This window comes from Canis lupus, chromosome X (genome assembly GCF_048164855.1).
Source record: "Canis lupus baileyi chromosome X, mCanLup2.hap1, whole genome shotgun sequence".
NCBI classification, from domain to species: domain Eukaryota; kingdom Metazoa; phylum Chordata; class Mammalia; order Carnivora; family Canidae; genus Canis; species Canis lupus.
Window position 1 is genome coordinate 109976124 of NC_132876.1, and position 15919 is coordinate 109992042.

Below are 15919 nucleotides of genomic sequence, written 5' to 3' on the forward strand. Positions count from 1 at the left end.
CCAGGGAGTCCAGGGGCGCCGTGGGGGTGGGGGGGCCGCCCAGCCCGCGGGCCGGATTTTCCCCGCCCCCCTGCCCGAGCTCCCCGCCGGGCTTCGGCCAGCCGCGCCAGTCGCTCACACCCTCCTCCCTCGGCGCCCCGCCCGCTCCCCACCTCCGCGCCCAGCCTCCGCGCCCAGCCTCGCCGCCGCCGAGCGCCGGACGCGCCACGCCGCGCAGGGCAGCTGGAGAGCGGGCGGCCGAGCGGTCCCGGAGCGGCGGGGGCGGCGCCCAGCCGGCGGGAAGAGGGAGGGACGCGGCTCGGGGGAGAGGGGACAAGGAGTGTCGGAGGGCGCCCGCAGCCAGTCCGTCTGCCGGGATCGGCAGGTAAGCGCGCGGCGCAGGGAAGAGTCGCCCGCGGGCTCCTGAGACCCAGCCCGGGAGCTGGCGACGGGCGCGGGCGGCCGGGGCGGAGCGCCTGGACCCGGAGGGCGACCGGACAGCGGGGCGAACGCCCCCTCCGCTCGGCTGCGGCGCCGACTCGGAGCCCGCGGCCGCCCTGAAAGGCAGGGGCAGAGCGGCCGAGCCCCGGGGCCCGGCCCCCCGACGTGGGAGAGTGCTCGCCACGGGAAAGGGGCTCCGGCGACGCGTTCTCCGAGGGCTAGGGGGCCGGCGTGTGTCTCCAGAAGCCTCAAACGGGCTCCAACTCTTCCCGCCCCTCCGGGAAGCGGAGCCACAGATCTTGTTCGCGCGGGCGGTCTTGGAGACCAGACCCTTGGGGTCTCAGTTTACCGCCCCGGGCGGGTGGGGTGTGGCGGAGCTAGCGGAGCGCGAACGCGCCTCGGGACCCGACGGCTCCGCGCAGCGCTGTGTGGCGGGACCCAGAGCAGGTGGCGGGGCGCGCGGCGGGATGGAGCTACAGCCCGAGGCCTGGGGGTGAGCACGGTGGGGAAGGAAGAGGCTGGAGGTCTCGAGTGACCGCTTTCCAACAGGGACTTGCCCTTTCGAGGCCCTGGAAGTATGTATAAGAGGAGGAGAGTCGATGGGCTTTGCCAGAGTCAGATGAGGCAGGCGGCAGAGGGTTTTCCGTAGCTTCCTGGAAAGTGACACTTAGTTTGTCTTGTCCCCCACGAATCCCCTGGGAATCTTGTTAAAATGCAGATTCCGATTCAGTAGGTCTGGGGTGGGGCCCGACAGTGTGCGTTTCTAAGAAGCCCCCACGTGATACTGATGCTGCGGCTCCCTGGACCACATTTTATATGGTAGGTACTGCAGAGGTCCTTTTTGTCCAACAGGCTGAAAACCTTAGGAAAAGTGAGAGATCGGTAGAAGAAGTCCTAAGACCTTATAGTCCCAGCTCCACCCTAGACACACACAGGAAATTGCTCTTCATTCAGAAGCGAAATGCTTTACTTTCCTTACCAGCTTACTAGCCAAATAAATTATCCGTTGATCGAGCTGGCTTCGCGGACGTGCAGCCTGTACTCGGTTTACATGCTTTGCTGTCGCTGTTGAAATTCTTGGTAATTTTTGAACGCCGGGCTTCGCATTTTCATTTTGCACCGGGTCCTCACAAATGATGTAGCTGATCCTGTCTATAGTCCCCGTAGGCAGAAAAAGGACCCGTTTCTTTGATCAGGTTTAAGAGCTGGTGGGTGATGGAGAGTGAAGATTTATTAAGCCAAAGGCTAGCTGATGTTGCAGTTCCTCCCATCTTTCTTCCCTTCTCTTTGGCTGTTTGAAGAGATAAGCCCGTGAGTGTAACCTCAGCTATACATATGCCAATACTTACCGCTTTATTAATTTTAATAGTTAGCAATTTATTAAGAGCAGAATCATTAGTAGGCAATGCAATTAAGTTCGACGTCATAACAATTTGTAAATTAAGTGACAAAGTATGTGTCATTCCCAAAGGATTTGGGGAGCCCTGTCTAGTATCTCAAAGTTTTGCTTAATTAAGATCTGAAAGGAGCTGGACATTGCTTGGTTTGGCTGCTTTTACAACTCAAATGCAAAGCTGGAAAGCAAAAAGTGGCCAAATTTTATAGCTGTTCAGGAGTATTGTTTTACAGGGCCTCGGGGCGATGCCAAGCCCTGATCGTATTCCCGCTGCTTTTATCATTCCCACATCCTTGCAAGGTGACTTTCCTTAAAAGGGGGATAGAGCAGATTTTGCTATTGAAAAATACTGAAGAAATGCAGGGTGTTTTCTGTATGGATAATGCTTGCCCAAGCCCCAGATTCCAGGTGTGTGTGATTTTCTAGAAAAAAAAAAAGGTTGGAAACAGAAAAGAAAAAGAAGTTGAACTTTAATTATGGACATGATTTTGTTCAGCAGAGGGAGAAAAACGTCTGAGAAAAGGAATTTCATTGGTGGGTTTGGCAGGGAAAGGAAAGCCGTGGTTTTGGTACCATGAACAGCCTTCCAGAAATGGCAAAGTGAGTTTGCTCAGGTGTTAGGGAGCCAGTTAAGAAGCTGCTTTTGCGTGGCCTGCGTGTTCCTTCTGGGGGCTCTGGTGTGGTTGTGGTGTGGCTGAGTCTGGTCTGGGACGCAGAGGGGGACATCACTGTGTAGGTTCCTGATGCTTTCATTGCTCACGAGAAATTGGCAAACACATTTTTCCATTTTGCTGCCTGAGAATGCCAAGTCCCTTTCAAATACTTGCTACAAACTCGGAAGAGCACCGTTAAAGAAGAAAAAAAAAATGTTGCGTGGGGGGGGGCAGAGAATGTGTTTCTGTGATGTTAATAATTCAGAGGATAGAAATGAGATTCTGCTTTTAGTAAAAACCCGGGAGCTGGTTTCGATGCCTTGCTGAGAAAGGCCTTCCCTACCTCAAGATAGAGGGCAAAAAAATTCTTTTAAGATGTTTATGGTTTTTAAAATATGTGGGTCTTTAATTCACATGGAACTTATTTTGGGAACATGGTATGAGGTGGGGGTAGTGGAAGTTAAGAAATAGGCTAAACATTTGGTAAAAATTACCATAAAATAAATCCTCTCAGTCAAATAAGATTCTGTGAACACTCTGTTCCATTTTATAAAACTACTTAATTAATTCTTGAGTTGATTCCATATTTCTGAAATTGAGGTATAATTTATGTATAATAACATTCACCCTTTTCGTGTATAGTTCTATACGTTTTGCCAGATACATATAGGCATCTAATGAGCACTGTAGCAAGATAGAGAAGAATTCGGTCACTCCAGAAGATTCCTTATTGACCCTTGGTGGTCAGCCTCCTCCACCACTCTCGTCCCCTGGCAACCATTGATTTATTTGCTGTTACTATCAGTTTATCTTTTCCAGAATGCCCTGTGAGTGGATCCACACATGATGTAGCCTTCTGAGTCTGGCTCCTTCCACCTCGCACAACGCATTTGAGATTTATCAGTGTCGTGGGAATCCATAATTTGTTCCTTTTTATTGCTGAGTACTATTCCACAGTTTTTTTTTTTTTTAATCCTTTTGCTGACTTTCGGTGGCTATAAACAGGGCCAAGTTTATTTGGGGCCAAATATTTATTCACATACAGCTTACACTCTCATTCCACTCTGGTGGATACCTAGGAGTGGGATTGCGGAGGGATTGTGTGGTAAATTTAACTGTGCCAGAAAGCGCCACACTTTTCCCAAGCGGCCACACCGCAGTGCACTACCACCAGCAGCAGTGCATGAGAGGTCCAGTTGCACAGCATGCTCGTCAGCAGTGCTAGGTATTGTCGGTTAATTTTATCTTAGCTATTCCAGTGGGTTTGTGGTGGCAGCACTTGTGGTTTTAGTTGGCACGTCGTTGATGACTAGTGATGTTGAGCATCTTTGCATGTGCTTTTTGGTCATTTGTGTATCTTTTCTGAAATGTCTGTTTTTCAAGACTGTATCGTTTGTCTGATTGAATCGGGAGAGTTCTTCACAGATCATATCTGGATACAAGTCAGATACCTATATTGCAAATATTTTCTTTTAGTCTGTGGCTTGCCTTTTCATTTTCTTTCTTTTTATTGTGATTCGAGAACCCTTAACTTGAGATCTACCCTCCTAAATTTTTAAGTGTATAGTATAGTACTATTAGCTATAGGCACTGTGATGTATAGCAGATCTCTAGAATGTATTCAATGTGTACAACTGAAGCCTTGTGCCCACTGAACACTAACTCCCCATTTCCCCCTCCCCCAGCCCCTGGCCACCACCATCCTACTCTTTGTTTCTATGACTTTGACTATTTTATTTGACTTATATATCATATAAGTGGAATTACTGATGTTTTTTTGAAGAGCGGAAATTTTCAGTTTTGATAGGTCTAATTTATCAGGTTTTGTTCCTTTTATAGATTGCAATTTTAGTAACCTGTCTGATGAATCTTTGTCTACCTCACGTTTACTGAGATTTTATCCTGTGCTTCCTTCTGGACATTTTATAGTTTTGTCATTTATTTTTTTTATTTTTATTTTTTTAGTTTTGTCATTTATAAGTAGGTTTATGACTTCCTTTCAGTTAAGTTTTGTATAGGTCAAGATTCACTTTTGTCCATATAGATAGCCAGTTGTTCCAACACCATTTGTTGAAAAGACTGTACTTCCCTCCTTGTATCCCCTTGGCCCCTTTGTCAAAAATCAATTGACAGTATATGCGTGGGTTTGTTTATTAATTTATGTATTTATTTTAAGGGGCTAGTGGAGAGGGGCAGAGGTAGAGGGAGAGAGAATCTTAAGCAGGCTCCGCACCCAGTGTGGCTTGACACAGGGCTCCATCTCACAACTCTGAGATTGTGACCTGAGCCAGAATCAAGAGTTGGACTCTTTTTTAAAAAAGATTTTATTTATTTATTTATTCATGAGAGACACACAGAGAGAGGCAGAGACACAGGCAGAGGGAGAAGCAGGCTCCTTGCAGGGATCCAGACGTGGGACTTGATCCTGGGACTCCAGGATCACGCCCGGAGCTGGAAGGCAGGCGCTTAACTGCTGAGCCACCCAGGCATCCCAAGAGTTGGACTTTTAACTTACTGAGCCACCCAGGCGCCCCTGTGTGCTTTTATTTTTTTCTTAAGATTTTATTTATTTATTCTTGAGAGACAGAGAGAGAGAGGCAGAGACACAGGCAGAGGGAGAAGCAGGCTCCACGCAGGGAACCCGATGTGGGACTTGATCCTGGGACTCCAGGATCACGGCCTGAGCCGAAGGCAGACACTTAACTGATGAGCCACCCAGGAGTCTCTGTGTGGGGCTATTTTTGAACTCTGTTATGTTCCCTTGATCTGTGTGTGTGTTTGTCCTTATGCCTATACCACACTGTAGGTCTTACACATTCTTGTCAGGTGAATTCCTAGATTGTTTTTGTGAGTGTAATTATTATTGCTTTTAGAAATTATATCATTTATCCCCATTTCATTTTATAATTACTAGACTCTTGTGTAGAAAGGCTATTAAATTTTTTTGTAGGTCTATCATATTCAAGCCACATTACTGAACTTTTATTAGTTCAAAGTCTCCCAGTCAGTTTTCTTGGATTTTTAAAGTAGACAATCAGACTGTCTGGAAATGAAACAATATAGGGATTGCTTGCCTTAGTGGCTAGGCTTCCCTCTAGGGCACAGTTCAGGAGTATCTGATTTGGATGGGAATGATTCTAACACTTTACTACTGGGTATTATGCTTGCTGTAGAGATCCGGTGGTTATTCTTACTACCTTCAAGGAAGTTTCTTTGCATGTGGAGCTTCTAAATGTCTAAAGTTTAACTTTAAAATTTCATATTCTGCTTAGACTCTTTTTTTCCCATTGAAAAAGCCCAACAGTTTAGAGATGAGTCACTCTTCCCAGCTTCTTTGGAGGGTCATATTTTGATCTCCCTGGAGGAGAAGGTAAGTGTAGTATAAATCAATCATTTTATTTAGACTATGAAGATACTACCTTTGGAGCTTTTTATAATGTCCTCATTTGGGGGGATACCAGCTACAGTGAGAAAGGGAGAAAATAAAGGGACAGATTATATGAGCTCCTTATGAATAAATAAGGTAGCTTTTGGTAGTGTTTACAAACTTTCCGGCCCGCCATCCATAGTGAGAAGTAGATTTTATAGCTCAGCCTGGTATAACCTACCTATATATGATTGAAATAGAATCTCACAGTCTTATGCATTTTGCCTTTGTGCAGTATATTCTGATATCTTCCGTTTTCTTCCATCTGTCCTATTTCATTTAAAAATGATGATCAGGGACGCCTGGGTGGCTCAGTGGTTGAGCGTTTGCCTTTGGCTCAGGTCATGATCTGCTCAGGTCATGATCCTGGGCTCCTGGGATCGGGCTCCTGGAATAATAAAACCTTAAAAAAAATGGTGATCATTGCCCTACAAATGGATTCAACCACTCTTTCATGAAACACCCTCTGTCCTGTTAGTTTCTAAGCCCCCAAACTGCTGAACTGGGTCCTAGACAGATTCATTTTATATCAGATCCTATTACCCTGCAAAGGGAGACATTTGTCTCTGGAATTACTGTGTAGCCTCTAAACCAGCATCCACCCTTGACCCCACAGAACAGGTCATAAATGCAGTCTTGTAAACCCACTGCTCAAAGCTCTCTCTCTCTTTTTTTTAGATTTTATTTATTAATGAAAGATATATATAGAGAGGCAGAGACACAGGCAGAGGGAGAAGCAGGCTCCATGTAGGGAGCCTGATGTGGGACCCGATCCCGGTACCCCGGGGTCATGCCCTGAGCCGAAGGCAGACGCCCAACCGCTGAGCCACCCAGGCGTCCCTGCTCAAAGCTCTCTAATAATCTCTACCACACTTCGAATAAGACCCCAGTTGTTCATTGTAGCCTCTGAGGCCCTGTACAGCCTTCACCCCTGTTCTCACCCTTCCCCCAAGCACACCAGCTTTGCAGTGCTGCTCGTCTGGAGCACCGTTTCATCAGATGATCGCCTAACTTGTTGCCATGTCATTCTCTTCTCTGAACGTCCTTCCAAAACAACATTCCCTCTTTACCACTGTGAATTCCCGTCCTGCATCCTGCTTTTGTTTCCTTCATAAAACTATTATCTGCAATTGTATCATTTGATTATTTGTTTACTGATTCCATGTCTTCTTTTCCCCGCTAGAATATAAGTTCCCAGAGAGCGAGGACTTTGTGTAACTTGCTCACTGTTGTGTTCTCAGGACCTAGAACAGGGGGACATAGTAGGTGCTCAATAAACATTTGTCAACCGGATGAATGAGTGTGCCTGGAAACTGGAAGAAATCAGGCCACTAATCCTAAGAGAAATTCAATGAATTCTGTCTTTCTGTTCTGGTTTAGTGTAGCACCTTCTGTTGGTTAAGGATGGAATATATTTTAATGTAAACAGTCCATTAATCGGGGATCCCTGCGTGGCTCAGCGGTTTAGTGCCTGCCTTCAGCCCAGGGCGTGATCCTGCAGACCCGGGATCGAGTCCCACTTCCAGCTCCCTGCATGGAGCCTGCTTCTCCCTCTGCCCTTGTCTCTGCCTCTCTCTCTCTGTGTCTCTCATGAATAAATAAATAAAATCTTAAAAAAAACAGTCCATTAATCAACAGACATCTGGTATTTACTCCATTTCTGATTCCGTGATGGTAATAATGATAGCTAATAGCTAATATTTAATGAGCAGGCACTGCTCTTACTGCTTTACATATATTCACCCATTTAGTCCTTCCAAGTTCTGGAGGCAGGTGCTATTATCATTTTACAGATGAGGAAACTGAAGCACAGAGGGGCTAGGTAACTTGGCCAGGGTCATCCCAAAAGATAACGGATCTGGAATTTGAACACAGACCATGTGATTTTAGAGTCTGTGTTCTTACCTACAGTGCTCATGGCAACAAGGAGCACACCCAATTCCGAACCTTTTTAAGCACGTCGTATTTATGGCCTTTATTCCTTAACAGAGTGGTTCTCAACCAGGGCCGCTTTTGGCTCCCTGAGGACATTTGGCAACGTTTGGAGACATTTATGGTTGTCATGACTGGCAGAGGTGGGGGTGCTGCTGACATCTAGTGAGTAGAGGCCGGGGATGTTGCTAAACATCCTATAATGCACAAGACCCTCTCCCCCTTTGCTCTGCAACCAAGAATGATGTGGCCCAAAAGCCCATAGTGTTGGGCTTGAGAAACCCTGCCTTAGTGCAGTAGTTCCGAAAGCTGGCTGCCCACTGAAACCATTCGGGGAGTTTTCAGAATAAATACGGACGTCTAGGTCTAGGTCTTGACCTTACTAGTAAACCTCAAGTGGACTTCCAGCATTGCCCAGCAAGCCTACCATGCTTGGGTGGTAGGTCTCCTTTTCTCTTCTCCAGAACAGCTGTTTGACACCTTTTATTTTCTCAGCACTCCTAAATCAGCTGCTGACTCTGGCTCATTAGACAGCAGCCTACTTTACTTAGATCCCTGGTGCACAAACCCACAACATGCTCACATTCCTACAAATACTGAATACTCATGGTGCTCCCCACTGGTGCTGTGAAACTGAATGAGACTTTCCCAGTGTGCCAGAGACTGGCTGCTTTTCTGGGCTCTGGGCCTCTTATCCTCTTTGCCTTCTTAAGGACATATTCCTTCTCCTCTGCCCCCTTTAAAAGCTTTTTATGTGGAGGGGTGTCTGGCTGGCTCACACAGTAGAGCACGCAACTCTTAATCTCCGTCGTGAGTTCAAGCCCCATGCTCAGTGTGGAGCTTACTTTAAATAAATCAAAGCTTTTTATCTGGAAATAATTTCAAACCTTGCAAAAAAGTTGCAAAAATTAAAACTGTACAGAGAAAACCCATATGCCCTTTATCCAGATTCTTCTATTAGCATTTTACCCCATTTGCTTTATGCTCTGCACGCACATCCCTTGTCTGAGCCCTTTGAGGATGTTACATGCAGCATGGCTTTACTCTTAAGCACTTCAGTATGGTTTTCCTAAGAATAAGAATATTCTCTCACATAACCACAGCGCTGCCGTCAACTTCGGTAAATTTAACATCCATATTATACTGTTACCTAATCTGCCATTTGTTTTTGTCTGTTTGTTTACCTAATCTGCTCTTTGTCTTCCAAGTTAGACAATAGACGTGATAACATCTTTGACAGCATTTTTTCCTTCTAGCCTAGGATTTGCTCTAGAGGTGTGGGCATTTAGTGATCTTGTGTCTTAGCTGCCTTTAGTCTGGAACGTTTCCATAGTCTTTGTCTTTTATGACATTGGTGCTGTGGGGAAGGAAAAGTGATTTTCCCTTGCACCCCCCCCCCCCCGCCACCCCATGATACGAGACAGATTAACAAGAGAAAAACAAAGAACTTGAAGAACACGTGCACCTCCTGTATACATGGCACGGATCCAGGACAACTAACTCACCGAAATGGCCCAAGTCAGCACCTTAAGCCCCATCTCCTGCTAAGGCCCAAAGGAAATCTGGGGGGAGAGGGGGAAAGGCAGTTCTGGGAGGCGACTCGCAGAGCCCAGTAAACACATAGGGCTGTGATGCAGAGTTAAGCCCTGCCTTCTCTACTGACAAGGGTTTCTAAAGATAGAGAGCAGCCCCCTCCCTTGGTACGGAGGAAGGCACCCTTACAGGTGGAGGTCTCCCTGATACTTGTAAGTGCCTCTTCCAAAAAGGTAACGTCTAATGGGTTTTCAGAGATTCTCTTGCATCTGCTTTTCTTAGAAATAATCCCCTTATGCCAAAGAGGCATATCTTGGGGTGGCAAATGCTTCTCGGCTTCAGTATTTAGGATACAGACAGACCGGCCCCCTCTCTTTTTTAGAGAACCTTCATCATTTTGGGTTTGTTTGATGCTTCTTGTGACTAGATACAGATTATGCATTTTGGGTCAGATACTGAAAAGATGATGTTGTGTCCTCGGGGTATCACAGCTGGTGGCCCGCGATGCCCGGATTCTGGTGCCTGAATGGGGTGTCTTGATCTGATGGGGGCCAACAGTCGAGTCTGTGGCGCAGGAGTTGAAAGCATTCATCCTAGGCAGAATAGAGGAGATAGACGCTTATTGGCTACACCGAGGGAGCAGAGGGAGCGGTGGGCGGACAGCAGAGGAGAGGGTCTGCAGTGAGGCAGTGGCTGGGGGCTGTTTTTAAAGGGGGAAGATGAGGAAGTATGGTGACATATGGAACGTTCCCCTTTTTGAGAACTGCTTGTAAGTAGCCCATTAGTTAGGGCCTGGGGCTATTTTGTGGGGGTTGCCTGATGGGCCTGTCTGTATTCAGCCAGGGGGTCACTCTGGCCCTCTCCGCGGTCCATTGGTCAAGCCTGTTTGCCTAGAAGTGGCCTCTACATGGACGTCTATCTCTTCCACCTTGGTGAATGTTAATTTTGATCCCCTGGTCAAGGTGTTGTCTAATTTCTCCACTTTGTCGGTACTGGTTTCTTCCTTCCAAGTGAGTCATCTGGGGAAGGACACACGTAGCCTGCTCCTCATCAGTTTTTCTCTCTAGGTTTAGCACACAGGGGTGATTTTTGCCTGATCCAGTCTTTAATAGGATGGCTGAAAATAATGATTTTCCAACTCTGATATTCCCTCCCCATTTGCCAGGTGGCCCTCAACAAGACTCCTTCCTTCTTCCCCATTGATTTTTTTATTCATGTATTTCTTATTGAGATGGACTCCTGAATTCCTATTTTCTCCAGTGTTTTGTACTTCATTATTTTTGTTCTCACATTGTGAAGACTGTAATTCTTTTTTAAAGATTTTATTCATTTATTCATGAGAGACACAGAGAGAGAGGCAGAGATGCAGGCAGAGGGAGAAGCAGGCTCCATGCAGGGAGCCCAACGTGGGACTCAATCCTGGGACTCCAGGATCAGGCCCTGGGCTGAAGGCAGCGCTAAACCACTGAGCCACCCAGATGCCCTGTCTCCCTCCTTCTTTCCTGCTTCAATGCACCCTCTCTCTTTTCTGGATCATTTCCATTAGCTTACAGTCAGTGCTCTAATGTATAATATCCCCTCTGGCTCCACAGCCCCCACCTGTCACCCCCGCAATACTCGTCACCCCTTCTCAGAGGAGCCTCTTCAGAGACCACACATACTTCATCACCACACAGTCTTCCAGGTGTGATCTAATCAGAGTCCTGTCCTGATTCTCTTCTCATCAGTTCTCTGTGAACACCACGTTCCCAAACATGGCAGCCGCCATTTCTCTGACTGTGCTTGACTTTGCAGTGGCATTTGATCCTGTCAGTCATCACCGCCTTCGGCGAACTCTTCCTCCCTGTGGCTTCCATTGCATACTTTCTTGTACTATGCTTTCCTACTCTTGCTGGTAACTTATTCTAATTATTCTAAGCCTTCATTTCTGACTCCTCCTTCTCTGCTCAACCTACAAAGGTCAGTGTCCCTCCAGGGCCCGGGGACTCCTTTTCTTCTCTTTACAGCTTCTCCTGAGATGACCCCCCCACCCCCACCCCAGTCCCATGGCTTTATGTTTCCTCTAGAGGCCAGTACCTGCAGCTGTGACCTTAAAGATCCACTAATCCGTTCATTTAAAAATGTTGTATAGGGCACCAGGGTGGCTCAGTGGTTGAGCGGCTGCCTTTGGCTCAGGGCATGATCCTGGGGTCCTGGGATCAAGTCCGGCATCAGGTTCCCCACAGGGGGCCTGCTTCTCCTCTGCCTATGTCTCCACCTCTATGTCTCTCATGAATAAGTAAATAAAATCTTTAAGATTTTTTATTTATTTATTCATGAGAGACACAGAAAAAGAGGCAGAGACATAGGCAGAGGGAGAAGCAGCCTCCTTGCAGGGAGCCCGATGCGGGATTTGATCCCCAGGACCCTGGGATCACGCCCTGAGCAAAAGGCAGATGCTCAACTGATGAGCCACCCAGGCATCCCATAAATAAATAAAGTCTTTAAAAAAATTATATATACTATCTCCCTCCCCCAACTTTATTGAGGTATAGTTGCTGAACACAAATTGTATATGTTTAAGGTGTACAATTCGCTGTTTTTATATAGGTATACATTGTGAAGTAATCCCCACACTCAAGCTAACATCCACCACCTCTCATAGTTTACCTTTGTTTTGGTGTGTGTGTGAACAGTTAGGATCTACCCTTTTAGCAAACTTCAAGTATACAATACAAGTATTGTTATCTGAAGCCACCATGCTGTACATTAGATTCCAGAACTCATGCATTTACACTGATTTTAAAAAGTGAACTCCAGCCTCCTTAGCATGGCATTCATACTGCACTAACTTCTATGAGATTAAAATGTAGAGTCAGTCTCATTATCTTAAAAAATAGCTTTGAGACCTTTATACTGGCTCAAAAATATCATCGAGAAATACTATAAAACAATGTTGATCAATTGGCCAATTCTAAGAATGTTGAAAATTTTGGGGGGAACTTGAAACATTAAAAGGCTCCTAAATGGGAACTATAGAAATGAAAAATGGGGAAGAAAGCACAGAGAGAATCACGCTCTTAAATATTTTAGGTTTTTTGAATATTAAAATTTAAAAATCTTGAAACAGAAAAAGACTAATCCACATGGCTATCGACTTGGCATCTCGAACTCAGTGTTTCAGAGCAAAATGGGATTCCCTGCCACCTGCCAGCCAAATCTGATTGTCTCCCCATCTCTGTCTATGGCACCACCATCCATCCAGTTGCCAAGTCCCAAGCCTACAAGTTTCATGCCCCACATCCAAAGCCCATCAGTGCATCTCGTCAGTTTGGCTCCCAAAGTATATCCCTAGATATACTCCTCCATCTATGTCAGTCTGCCACCATCTCATTCTTGGATAATTGTGGTGGCCTCCTATAATCCATTTCCCATACAGCAGCTAGAGCATCTTTTTAGAAGCATTAATTGGATGTCCCTCCCCTGCTGTTCACCTGTACCTGTTGAGGATCACTATCCTCCTTTTCATTCTTCCAGCACATCAAGCTCCTTTTGTATTAACTTTTCTCCCTGGAATGTTCTCTTTGTCCCCTCCCCAATCTTCCTATGGCTGGTTTCTCATCATTTATATCTCAGGTTTTTTTTAAGATTTTATTTATTCATGAGACACACACACACACACACACACACACACACACACACACTGAGAGAGAGAGGCAGAGACACAGTCAGAGGGAGAAGCAGGCTCCATGCAGGGAGCCTGATGTGGAACTAGATCTCGGGACTCCAGGATCATGCTCTGTGCCAAAGGCAGGCGCTAAACCACTGAGCCACCCAGGGATCCCCTATATCTCAGTTTAAATATCACCTATGATTACTTGATCTAGAATAACCAACAAGTCACCCTTTGTATCCTTCTCATCTTATTTCAATTCTCAACATTGCGCTTTTATCATTACATTAGTTTTCTTGTTTATTTGTATATTTATTGTTCCCCCTTTCCTCTCTTTCCTCTCCTTCTTTCCTTAAGCTAGAATGTAAGCAGGACCCATACTCTATGCCCAGTGCATAGAATAGTATTTGGTATATAGTAGGTATTCAATAAATATTTGATGAATGAATGATACATTTAAATTGCCTAATATAATTTCCAGCACTTGGAAGACACTAAATATTCTTTTTCTAACATGAGTGTCCATCTCTTTCTTGGGTTAAGTCCAAAAGCTTCTGGTGAGAACAGTGATTTGATAAACAGATGCATATGTATGTGTTAGGATCCTGATTTTTTTTTAAAGATTTTGTTTATTCATGAGAGACACTGAGAGAGAGGCAGAGGCATAGGCAGAGGGAGGAGACTCCTCGCAGGAAGCCGGATGCGGGACTCGATCACAGATCCTGGGATCACGCCCTGAACCAAAGGCAGATGCTCAACCGCTGAGCCACCCAGGCATCCCTAGGATCCGAATTATTAGAGATTCCAGACAAAAGGGAATTACATTTTGCCAAGAAAAAAAAAAGCAGTGCTAGAATTCCAGGAATCAACAGTGTCACATTTTTCAGTGTGGGACTTTCCTGGCCCTCCTAACTTAAGATTGATTCTCAGATTTTTAAATTGACATGTTTGGGGTGCCTGGGTGGCCCAGTCGTTTAAGTGGCCGACTTTTGATTTTGGCTGAGGTCATGATTACACGGTTGGGCTCTGTTCTCAGTGTGGAGTCTGCTGGAGATTCTCTTTCTCCCTCTGCCTCTCCCCCACTCTCTCTCTCTTTCTCTCTCTCTAAAATAATAAAACAAATCTTTTTAAAAAATTGAGGGCAGCCCCGGTGGCGCAGCGGTTTAGCGGTTTAGCGGTTTAGCATTATCCTGGAGACCCGGGATCGAGTCTCACATCGGGCTCCCTGCATGAAGCCTTCTTCTCCCTCTGCCTGTGTCTCTGCCTCTCTCTGTGTGTGTCTCTATGAATAAATAAAATTAAAAAATCTTAAAAAAAAAGAAGTACAAGCTAAATTAGAGCAGATTATAAAAAAAGAAAAAGAAAAAAATTGATATGGTGGGGTGCCTGGGTGGCTAAGTTAGTTAGGCATCTGCCTTCAGCTCAGGTCATAATCCCAGGATCAAACACCACATTGGGCTCCTTCCTCCCTGCTTGGCAGGGGAGCCTCCTTCTCCCTCTCCCTCTGCCCCCACCCCCCCACTGCCTTGCTCATGCTCTCTCAAATAAATAAATAAATAAATAAATAAATAAATAAATAAATAAAATCTTTTAAAAAATTGACATGTTTATCCTGGCATTTAGACCTGTGAATTTTCTAAACCCACTGGATATTCATGAATTGAATATGTGGGAGAGGGAGAGAAAGATTGGGAGGATGTGTTCTGAAGTGGTTTTCCTTTTTTAAGCGGGGAGGGGGGGAGGATTGTTTGAAGATTAGCTGTGGATTTTTTTTAAAGATTTTTTTTTTATTTATTCATGAGAGACACAGAGAGAGAGAGAGGCAGAGACACAGGCAGAGAGAGAAGCAGGCTCCATGCAGGGAGCCCGATGCGGGACTAGATCCAGGGTCTCCAGGATCAGGCCCCGGGCTGAAGGCTGCGCTAAACCGCTGCACCACCCAGGGATCCCTGCTGTGGATTTTTTGTAAACTCTTGTAGTGGATTCTATATGGTACTAAAGGTTCCAGGAAAAATCAGTACAAATGAACTCAACTAGTGATTTTGTTATATAGGTGATTAACTTTGACAGAATGTATCACATGTTTTAGGATATTTGGTTGGAGAAACCATTACCCTTGACCCAGTAGCATTTATATTTTTTAATTGAATCAAATTCTCATTGTTCTCATTGTTCACACATGAGTCCACAGCTATGTACCATTATTCACTCTTGTGATATTTATCATCTATGCATCATTATTAGTCATTTTCTTTGACTAATCATCCATCTGTAGTGAGAGTAGAGAAGTGTGTCAGGTAGCATTTCATGGATATGGATATATTGAGTCTTACTGTTTTTGACTCATCTGTAAAAATGGATTAAATGTGTATATATATATTTTACATTTATTATTTTCTAAAAGATTTACTTATTATTTATTTATTTATTAAAAGATTTTATTATTTATTTACTTGACAGAGAGAGAGAGAGCACAAGTCGAGGGAGTGAGAGAGGAAGAAGCAGGCTCCCCGCTGAGCAGGGAACAGGAAGCAGGGATCCCAGGAACCCTGGGATCATGACCTGGGCCAAAGCCAGACACCCAACCGACTGAACCAACCAGGCACCCCTACTTATTTATTTTAGAGAAAGAGAGAGCACACAAATGGGGGGAGGGACAGAGGGAGAGAATCTTAAGCAGACTCCCTGCTGAATTCAGGGGCTCCATCTCACAACCCTGAGATCATGACCTCAGCCAAAATCAAGAGTTGGCCACTTAACCGACTGAGCCATGCAGGTGCCCCTACATCTATTTTTAAAATTTAGCTTTTTATCGAAATACACATCATACATAGTATAAATTGACAGCTCAGTGACTTCATGAACTGCACACATCTGCTACCAGCCCCCATGTGAAGAATCAGAAC

At 45.4% G+C, this 15919-nt stretch overlaps 1 protein-coding gene across 4 annotated transcripts in view; it reads left to right on the forward strand.

Annotated features, from left to right (window-relative positions):
• Nucleotides 1-220: 220 nt before the first annotated feature.
• The window catches only part of ADGRG2 (adhesion G protein-coupled receptor G2), a 129923-nt gene continuing 114224 nt past the window's right edge, over nt 221-15919 (forward strand). For all 4 annotated transcript variants that reach the window (XM_072815423.1, XM_072815424.1, XM_072815425.1 and 1 more), the window contains exon 1: nt 221-364. The gene's annotated coding sequence lies outside the window, so the exon portion shown is untranslated. The remainder of the gene's footprint in view (nt 365-15919) is intronic.